This window comes from Denticeps clupeoides, chromosome 14, assembly GCF_900700375.1.
Source record: "Denticeps clupeoides chromosome 14, fDenClu1.1, whole genome shotgun sequence".
Classification (NCBI taxonomy): domain Eukaryota; kingdom Metazoa; phylum Chordata; class Actinopteri; order Clupeiformes; family Denticipitidae; genus Denticeps; species Denticeps clupeoides.
The window spans coordinates 21,664,621-21,670,620 of NC_041720.1; the positions used below are offsets into that span (position 1 = coordinate 21,664,621).

The following is a 6,000-nucleotide window of genomic DNA, read 5'->3' on the forward strand; positions in this document are numbered from 1 at the left end:
AGACGTTCTTCTGCTGGTATGGCCGTAAGCAACCCCTGCTTGAAAATCTTGGACTTTTAAACAAAAAGGCGCTTGAAAACATATCAAGGAATAAAAAACTTGCCTTTGAATGTCAAAAACATGATGGAGAAAAGGCAACAAGTTGGAGTGGTAAGTTTTTATTTGCAACACAACAGAGAAAGTGCACCGCTCCCAGAGGCACTGCAATACTGGGTCGATGCGTGGAGCGGATGGAGCAAGCTCCTTTGCCGACTCCCTGTTCTAAAAATCCGCTTAATATGTAGTCCCCCGCTGGGGGACGTATCAGATATTAAACTGATAAGAACAGATACTACACTTGATCTTAGCCAAAAGGCCGAGAAGCGATAACCTGAAAAAGGCGCCGTGGCGTGCCATTCTCGGAACGTGTGCGGTATTTGCTGGATGGTGCGCGTATACGTAGCGCACAACACACCACGTTTTCTTAAGTATTCTTTGAACCCATCGTGTAGCTCTGTCAAAACAGAGCCCCCAAAAATATTGTGAGCTTGTTGACGCCCCTCTCCACGGAAATCTTTAGTAAAAGGCGAAAGATTTGTACGTGATGAAGAGAAGCCCAAGCGACAACAACAGGGCCGTAAAGGTGGAGAGTGTCTCTTGTGTGTTTGGTGCTGACATCAGGGTGCGTCGCACCTTAAGGCCGAGGGCCGGACAACCCCGCCTAATCAATTCAGCTCCACCCTATTCCACAGTTAAGCCAGTGAACGACTGTCGAACGATTGTCACAGAGCAGGCACGGACACGAAAACCAAAGAGCAGCTTGTAAAAAAAAAAAAAAAAAAAAGAAAAAAAAGGCGGGAAAACGTAACAAAGACTAAAAATACCTCTTAACTAACTTTGAAAAAAAGCTGACAAGGCAATGTAAAAAACTTCATTTTGAAAACGTTTCTCAATAGCTGTAACACCTGGTTTTCACAGGCAGTCTCCCATCCAAGTACTAACCAGGCCCAAGCCTTCTTAGCTTCCAAGATCAGACGTTCTTCTGCTGGTATGGCCGTAAGCAACCCCTGCTTGAAAATCTTGGACTTTTAAACAAAAGGCGCTTGAAAACATATCAAGGAATAAAAAACTTGCCTTTGAATGTCAAAAACATGATGGAGAAAAGGCAACAAGTTGGAGTGGTAAGTTTTTATTTGCAACACAACAGAGAAAGTGCACCGCTCCCAGAGGCACTGCAATACGGGTCGATGCGTGGAGCGGATGGAGCAAGCTCCTTTGCCGACTCCCTGTTCTAAAAATCCGCTTAATATGTAGTCCCCCGCTGGGGGACGTATCAGATATTAAACTGATAAGAACAGATACTACACTTGATCTTAGCCAAAAGGCCGAGAAGCGATAACCTGAAAAAGGCCGCCGTGGCGTGCCATTCTCGGAACGTGTGCGGTATTTGCTGGATGGTGCGCGTATACGTAGCGCACAACACACCACGTTTTCTTAAGTATTCTTTGAACCCAATCGTGTAGCTCTGTCAAAACAGAGCCCCCAAAAATATTGTGAGCTTGTTGACGCCCCTCTCCACGGAATCTTTAGTAAAAGGCGAAAGATTTGTACGTGATGAAGAGAAGCCCAAGCGACAACAACAGGGCCGTAAAGGTGGAGAGTGTCTCTTGTTGTGTTTGGTGCTGACATCAGGGTGCGTCGCACCTTTAAGGCCGAGGGCCGGACAACCCCGCCTAATCAATTCAGCTCCACCCTATTCCACAGTTAAGCCAGTGAACGACTGTCGAACGATTGTCACAGAGCAGGCACGGACACGAAACCAAAGAGCAGCTTGTAAAAAAAAAAAAAAAAAAAAAAGAAGGGAAAAAGGCGGGGGAAAACGTAACAAAGACTAAAAATACCTCTTAACTAACTTTGAAAAAAGCTGACAAGGCAATGTAAAAAACTTCATTTTGAAAACGTTTCTCAATAGCTGTAACACCTGGTTTTCACAGGCAGTCTCCCATCCAAGTACTAACCAGGCCCAAGCCTTCTTAGCTTCCAAGATCAGACGTTCTTCTGCTGGTATGGCCGTAAGCAACCCCTGCTTGAAAATCTTGGACTTTTAAACAAAAAGGCGCTTGAAAACATATCAAGGAATAAAAAACTTGCCTTTGACTGTCAAAAACATGATGGAGAAAAGGCAACAAGTTGGAGTGGTAAGTTTTTATTTGCAACACAACAGAGAAAGTGCACCGCTCCCAGAGGCACTGCAATACTGGGTCGATGCGTGGAGCGGATGGAGCAAGCTCCTTTGCCGACTCCCTGTTCTAAAAATCCGCTTAATATGTAGTCCCCCGCTGGGGGACGTATCAGATATTAAACTGATAAGAACAGATACTACACTTGATCTTAGCCAAAAGGCCGAGAAGCGATAACCTGAAAAAGGCGCCGTGGCGTGCCATTCTCGGAACGTGTGCGGTATTTGCTGGATGGTGCGCGTATACGTAGCGCACAACACACCACGTTTTCTTAAGTATTCTTTGAACCCATCGTGTAGCTCTGTCAAAACAGAGCCCCCAAAAATATTGTGAGCTTGTTGACGCCCCTCTCCACGGAAATCTTTAGTAAAAGGCGAAAGATTTGTACGTGATGAAGAGAAGCCCAAGCGACAACAACAGGGCCGTAAAGGTGGAGAGTGTCTCTTGTGTGTTTGGTGCTGACATCAGGGTGCGTCGCACCTTAAGGCCGAGGGCCGGACAACCCCGCCTAATCAATTCAGCTCCACCCTATTCCACAGTTAAGCCAGTGAACGACTGTCGAACGATTGTCACAGAGCAGGCACGGACACGAAAACCAAAGAGCAGCTTGTAAAAAAAAAAAAAAAAAAAAAAAAAAAAAAAAGAAGGAAAAAACGGCGGGAAAACGTAACAAAGACTAAAATACCTCTTAACTACTTTGAAAAAAAAGCTGACAAGGCAATGTAAAAACTTCATTTTGAAAACGTTTCTCAATAGCTGTAACACCTGGTTTTCACAGGCAGTCTCCCATCCAAGTACTAACCAGGCCCAAGCCTCTTAGCTTCCAAGATCAGACGTTCTTCTGCTGGTATGGCCGTAAGCAACCCCTGCTTGAAAATCTTGGACTTTTAAACAAAAAGGCGCTTGAAAACATATCAAGGAATAAAAAATTGCCTTTGAATGTCAAAACATGATGGAGAAAAGGCAACAAGTTGGAGTGGTAAGTTTTTATTTGCAACACAACAGAGAAAGTGCACCGCTCCCAGAGGCACTGCAATACTGGGTCGATGCGTGGAGCGGATGGAGCAAGCTCCTTTGCCGACTCCCTGTTCCTACAAATCGCTTAATATGTAGTCCCCCGCTGGGGGACGTATCAGATATTAAACTGATAAGAACAGATACTACACTTGATCTTAGCCAAAGGCCGAGAAGCGATAACCTGAAAAAGGCGCCGTGGCGTGCCATTCTCGGAACGTGTGCGGTATTTGCTGGATGGTGCGCGTATACGTAGCGCAAAACACACCACGTTTTCTTAAGTATTCTTTGAACCCATCGTGTAGCTCTGTCAAAACAGAGCCCCCAAAAATATTGTGAGCTTGTTGACGCCCCTCTCCACGGAAATCTTTAGTAAAAGGCGAAAGATTTGTACGTGATGAAGAGAAGCCCAAGCGACAACAACAGGGCCGTAAAGGTGGAGAGTGTCTCTTGTGTGTTTGGTGCTGACATCAGGGTGCGTCGCACCTTAAGGCCGAGGGCCGGACAACCCCGCCTAATCAATTCAGCTCCACCCTATTCCACAGTTAAGCCAGTGAACGACTGTCGAACGATTGTCACAGAGCAGGCACGGACACGAAAACCAAAGAGCAGCTTGTAAAAAAAAAAAAAAAAAAAAAGAAGAACAAAAGGGGGGCGGGAAAACGTAACAAAGACTAAAAATACCTCTCTTAACTACTTTGAAAAGAAGCTGACAAGGCAATGTAAAAAAACTTCATTTTGAAAACGTTTCTCAATAGCTGTAACACCTGGTTTTCACAGGCAGTCTTCCATCCAAGTACCTACCAGGCCCAAGCCTTCTTAGCTTCCAAGATCAGACATGATCGGGTTCTTCTGCTGGTATGGCCGTAAGCAACCCCTGCTTGAAAATCTTGGACTTTTAACAAAAAGGCGCTTGAAAACATATCAAGGAATAAAAAACTTGCATTTGACTGTCAAAACCATGATTGGAGAAAAGGCAAACAAGTTGGAGTGGTAAGTTTTTATTTGCAACACAACAGAGAAAGTGCACCGCTCCCAGCGGCACTGCAATACTGGGTCGATGCGTGGAGCGGATGGAGCAAGCTCCTTTGCCGACTCCCTGTTCTAAAAATCCGCTTAATATGTAGTCCCCCGCTGGGGGACGTATCAGATATTAAACTGATAAGAACAGATACTACACTTGATCTTAGCCAAAGGCCGAGAAGCGATAACCTGAAAAAGGCGCCGTGGCGTGCCATTCTCGGAACGTTTGTGCGGTATTGCTGGATGGTGCGCGTATAGTAGCGCACAACACACCACGTTTTCTTAAGTATTCTTTGAACCCATCGTGTAGCTCTGTCAAAACAGAGCCCCAAAATATTGTGAGCTTGTTGACGCCCCTTCTCCACGGAAATCTTTTAGTAAAAGGCGAAAAGATTTGTACGTGATGAAGAGAAGCCCAAGCGACAACAACAGGGCCGTAAAGGTGGAGAGTGTCTCTTGTGTGTTTGGTGCTGACATCAGGGGTGCGTCGCACCTTAAGGCGAGGGGCCGGAACACCCCGCCTAATCAATTCAGCTCCACCCTATTCCCACAGTTAAGCCAGTGAACGACTGTCGAACGATTGTCACAGAGCAGACGACGGACACGAAAACCAAGAGCAGCTTGTAAAAATAAAAAAAAAAAAAAAAGAAGAAAGAAAAAAAGGCGGGAAAACGTAACAAAGACTAAAAATACCTCTTAACTACTTTGAAAAGAGCTGACAAGGCAATGTAAAAACTTCATTTTGAAAACGTTTCTCAATAGCTGTAACACTCTGGTTTTTCACAGGCAGTCTTCCATCCAAGTACCTACCAGGCCAAGCCTTCTTAGCTTCCAAGATCAGACATGATCGTGGCCGTTCTTCTGCCCGTATGGCCGTAAGCAACCCCTGCTTGAAAATCTTGGACTTTTAAACAAAAAGGCGCTTGGAAAACATATCAAGGAATAAAAAACCTTGCCTTTGACTGTCCAAAAACATGATGGAAGAAAAGGCAACAAGTTGGAGTGGTAAGTTTTTATTTGCAACACACAGAGAAAGTGCACCGCTCCCAGAGGCACTGCCAATACGGGTCGATGCGTGGAGCGGATGGAGCAAGCTCCTTTGCCGACTCCCTGTTCTAAAAATCCGCTTAATATGTAGTCCCCCCGCTGGGGGACGTATCAGATATTAAACTGATAAGAACAGATACTACACTTGATCTTAGCCAAAAGGCCGAGAAGCGATAAACCTGAAAAAGGCGCCGTGGCGTGCCATTCTCGGAACGTGTGCGGTATTTGCTGGATGGTGCGCGTATACGTAGCGCACAACACACCACGTTTTCTTAAGTATTCTTTGAAACCCATCGTGTAGCTCTGTCAAAACAGAGCCCCCAAAAATATTGTGAGCTTGTTGACGCCCCTCTCCACGGAAATCTTTAGTAAAAGGCGAAAGATTTCCGTGATGAAGAGAAGCCCAAGCGACAACAACAGGGCCGTAAAGGTGGAGAGTGTCTCTTGTGTGTTTGGTGCTGACATCAGGGTGCGTCGCACCTTAAGGCCGAGGGCCGGACAACCCCGCCTAATCAATTCAGCTCCACCCTATTCCACAGTTAAGCCAGTGAACGACTGTCGAACGATTGTCACAGAGCAGGCACGGACACGAAAACCAAAGAGCAGCTTGTAAAAAAAAAAAAGAAAAAAGGCGGGAAAACGTAACAAGACTAAAAATACCTCTTAACTAACTTTGAAAAAAGCTGACAAGGCAATG

General features: G+C 45.5%; 12 non-coding genes across 12 annotated transcripts; all 12 read right to left on the reverse strand.

Moving 5' to 3' along the window:
• Positions 1-176: 176 nt before the first annotated feature.
• LOC114763925 (U2 spliceosomal RNA) lies at positions 177-367 on the reverse strand. The gene has a single exon (XR_003742416.1). It is a non-coding gene; the product is annotated as a U2 spliceosomal RNA (small nuclear RNA).
• Positions 368-489: 122 nt separating this feature from the next.
• LOC114763973 (U5 spliceosomal RNA) lies at positions 490-603 on the reverse strand. The gene has a single exon (XR_003742451.1). It is a non-coding gene; the product is annotated as a U5 spliceosomal RNA (small nuclear RNA).
• Positions 604-1,186: 583 nt separating this feature from the next.
• Positions 1,187-1,376, reverse strand: LOC114763932 (U2 spliceosomal RNA). The gene has a single exon (XR_003742423.1). It is a non-coding gene; the product is annotated as a U2 spliceosomal RNA (small nuclear RNA).
• Positions 1,377-1,500: 124 nt separating this feature from the next.
• On the reverse strand, positions 1,501-1,613 carry LOC114763981 (U5 spliceosomal RNA). Its single transcript, XR_003742458.1, has one exon. It is a non-coding gene; the product is annotated as a U5 spliceosomal RNA (small nuclear RNA).
• Positions 1,614-2,203: 590 nt separating this feature from the next.
• On the reverse strand, positions 2,204-2,394 carry LOC114763926 (U2 spliceosomal RNA). Its single transcript, XR_003742417.1, has one exon. It is a non-coding gene; the product is annotated as a U2 spliceosomal RNA (small nuclear RNA).
• A 122-nt stretch (positions 2,395-2,516) lies between these two features.
• On the reverse strand, positions 2,517-2,630 carry LOC114763974 (U5 spliceosomal RNA). Its single transcript, XR_003742452.1, has one exon. It is a non-coding gene; the product is annotated as a U5 spliceosomal RNA (small nuclear RNA).
• A 594-nt stretch (positions 2,631-3,224) lies between these two features.
• On the reverse strand, positions 3,225-3,414 carry LOC114763933 (U2 spliceosomal RNA). Its single transcript, XR_003742424.1, has one exon. It is a non-coding gene; the product is annotated as a U2 spliceosomal RNA (small nuclear RNA).
• A 122-nt stretch (positions 3,415-3,536) lies between these two features.
• Positions 3,537-3,650, reverse strand: LOC114763975 (U5 spliceosomal RNA). Its single transcript, XR_003742453.1, has one exon. It is a non-coding gene; the product is annotated as a U5 spliceosomal RNA (small nuclear RNA).
• A 602-nt stretch (positions 3,651-4,252) lies between these two features.
• Positions 4,253-4,442, reverse strand: LOC114763931 (U2 spliceosomal RNA). Its single transcript, XR_003742422.1, has one exon. It is a non-coding gene; the product is annotated as a U2 spliceosomal RNA (small nuclear RNA).
• Positions 4,443-4,565: 123 nt separating this feature from the next.
• Positions 4,566-4,679, reverse strand: LOC114763983 (U5 spliceosomal RNA). Its single transcript, XR_003742460.1, has one exon. It is a non-coding gene; the product is annotated as a U5 spliceosomal RNA (small nuclear RNA).
• A 607-nt stretch (positions 4,680-5,286) lies between these two features.
• On the reverse strand, positions 5,287-5,478 carry LOC114763934 (U2 spliceosomal RNA). The gene has a single exon (XR_003742425.1). It is a non-coding gene; the product is annotated as a U2 spliceosomal RNA (small nuclear RNA).
• A 124-nt stretch (positions 5,479-5,602) lies between these two features.
• LOC114763982 (U5 spliceosomal RNA) lies at positions 5,603-5,714 on the reverse strand. The gene has a single exon (XR_003742459.1). It is a non-coding gene; the product is annotated as a U5 spliceosomal RNA (small nuclear RNA).
• Between the last annotated feature and the right edge of the window lie 286 nt (positions 5,715-6,000).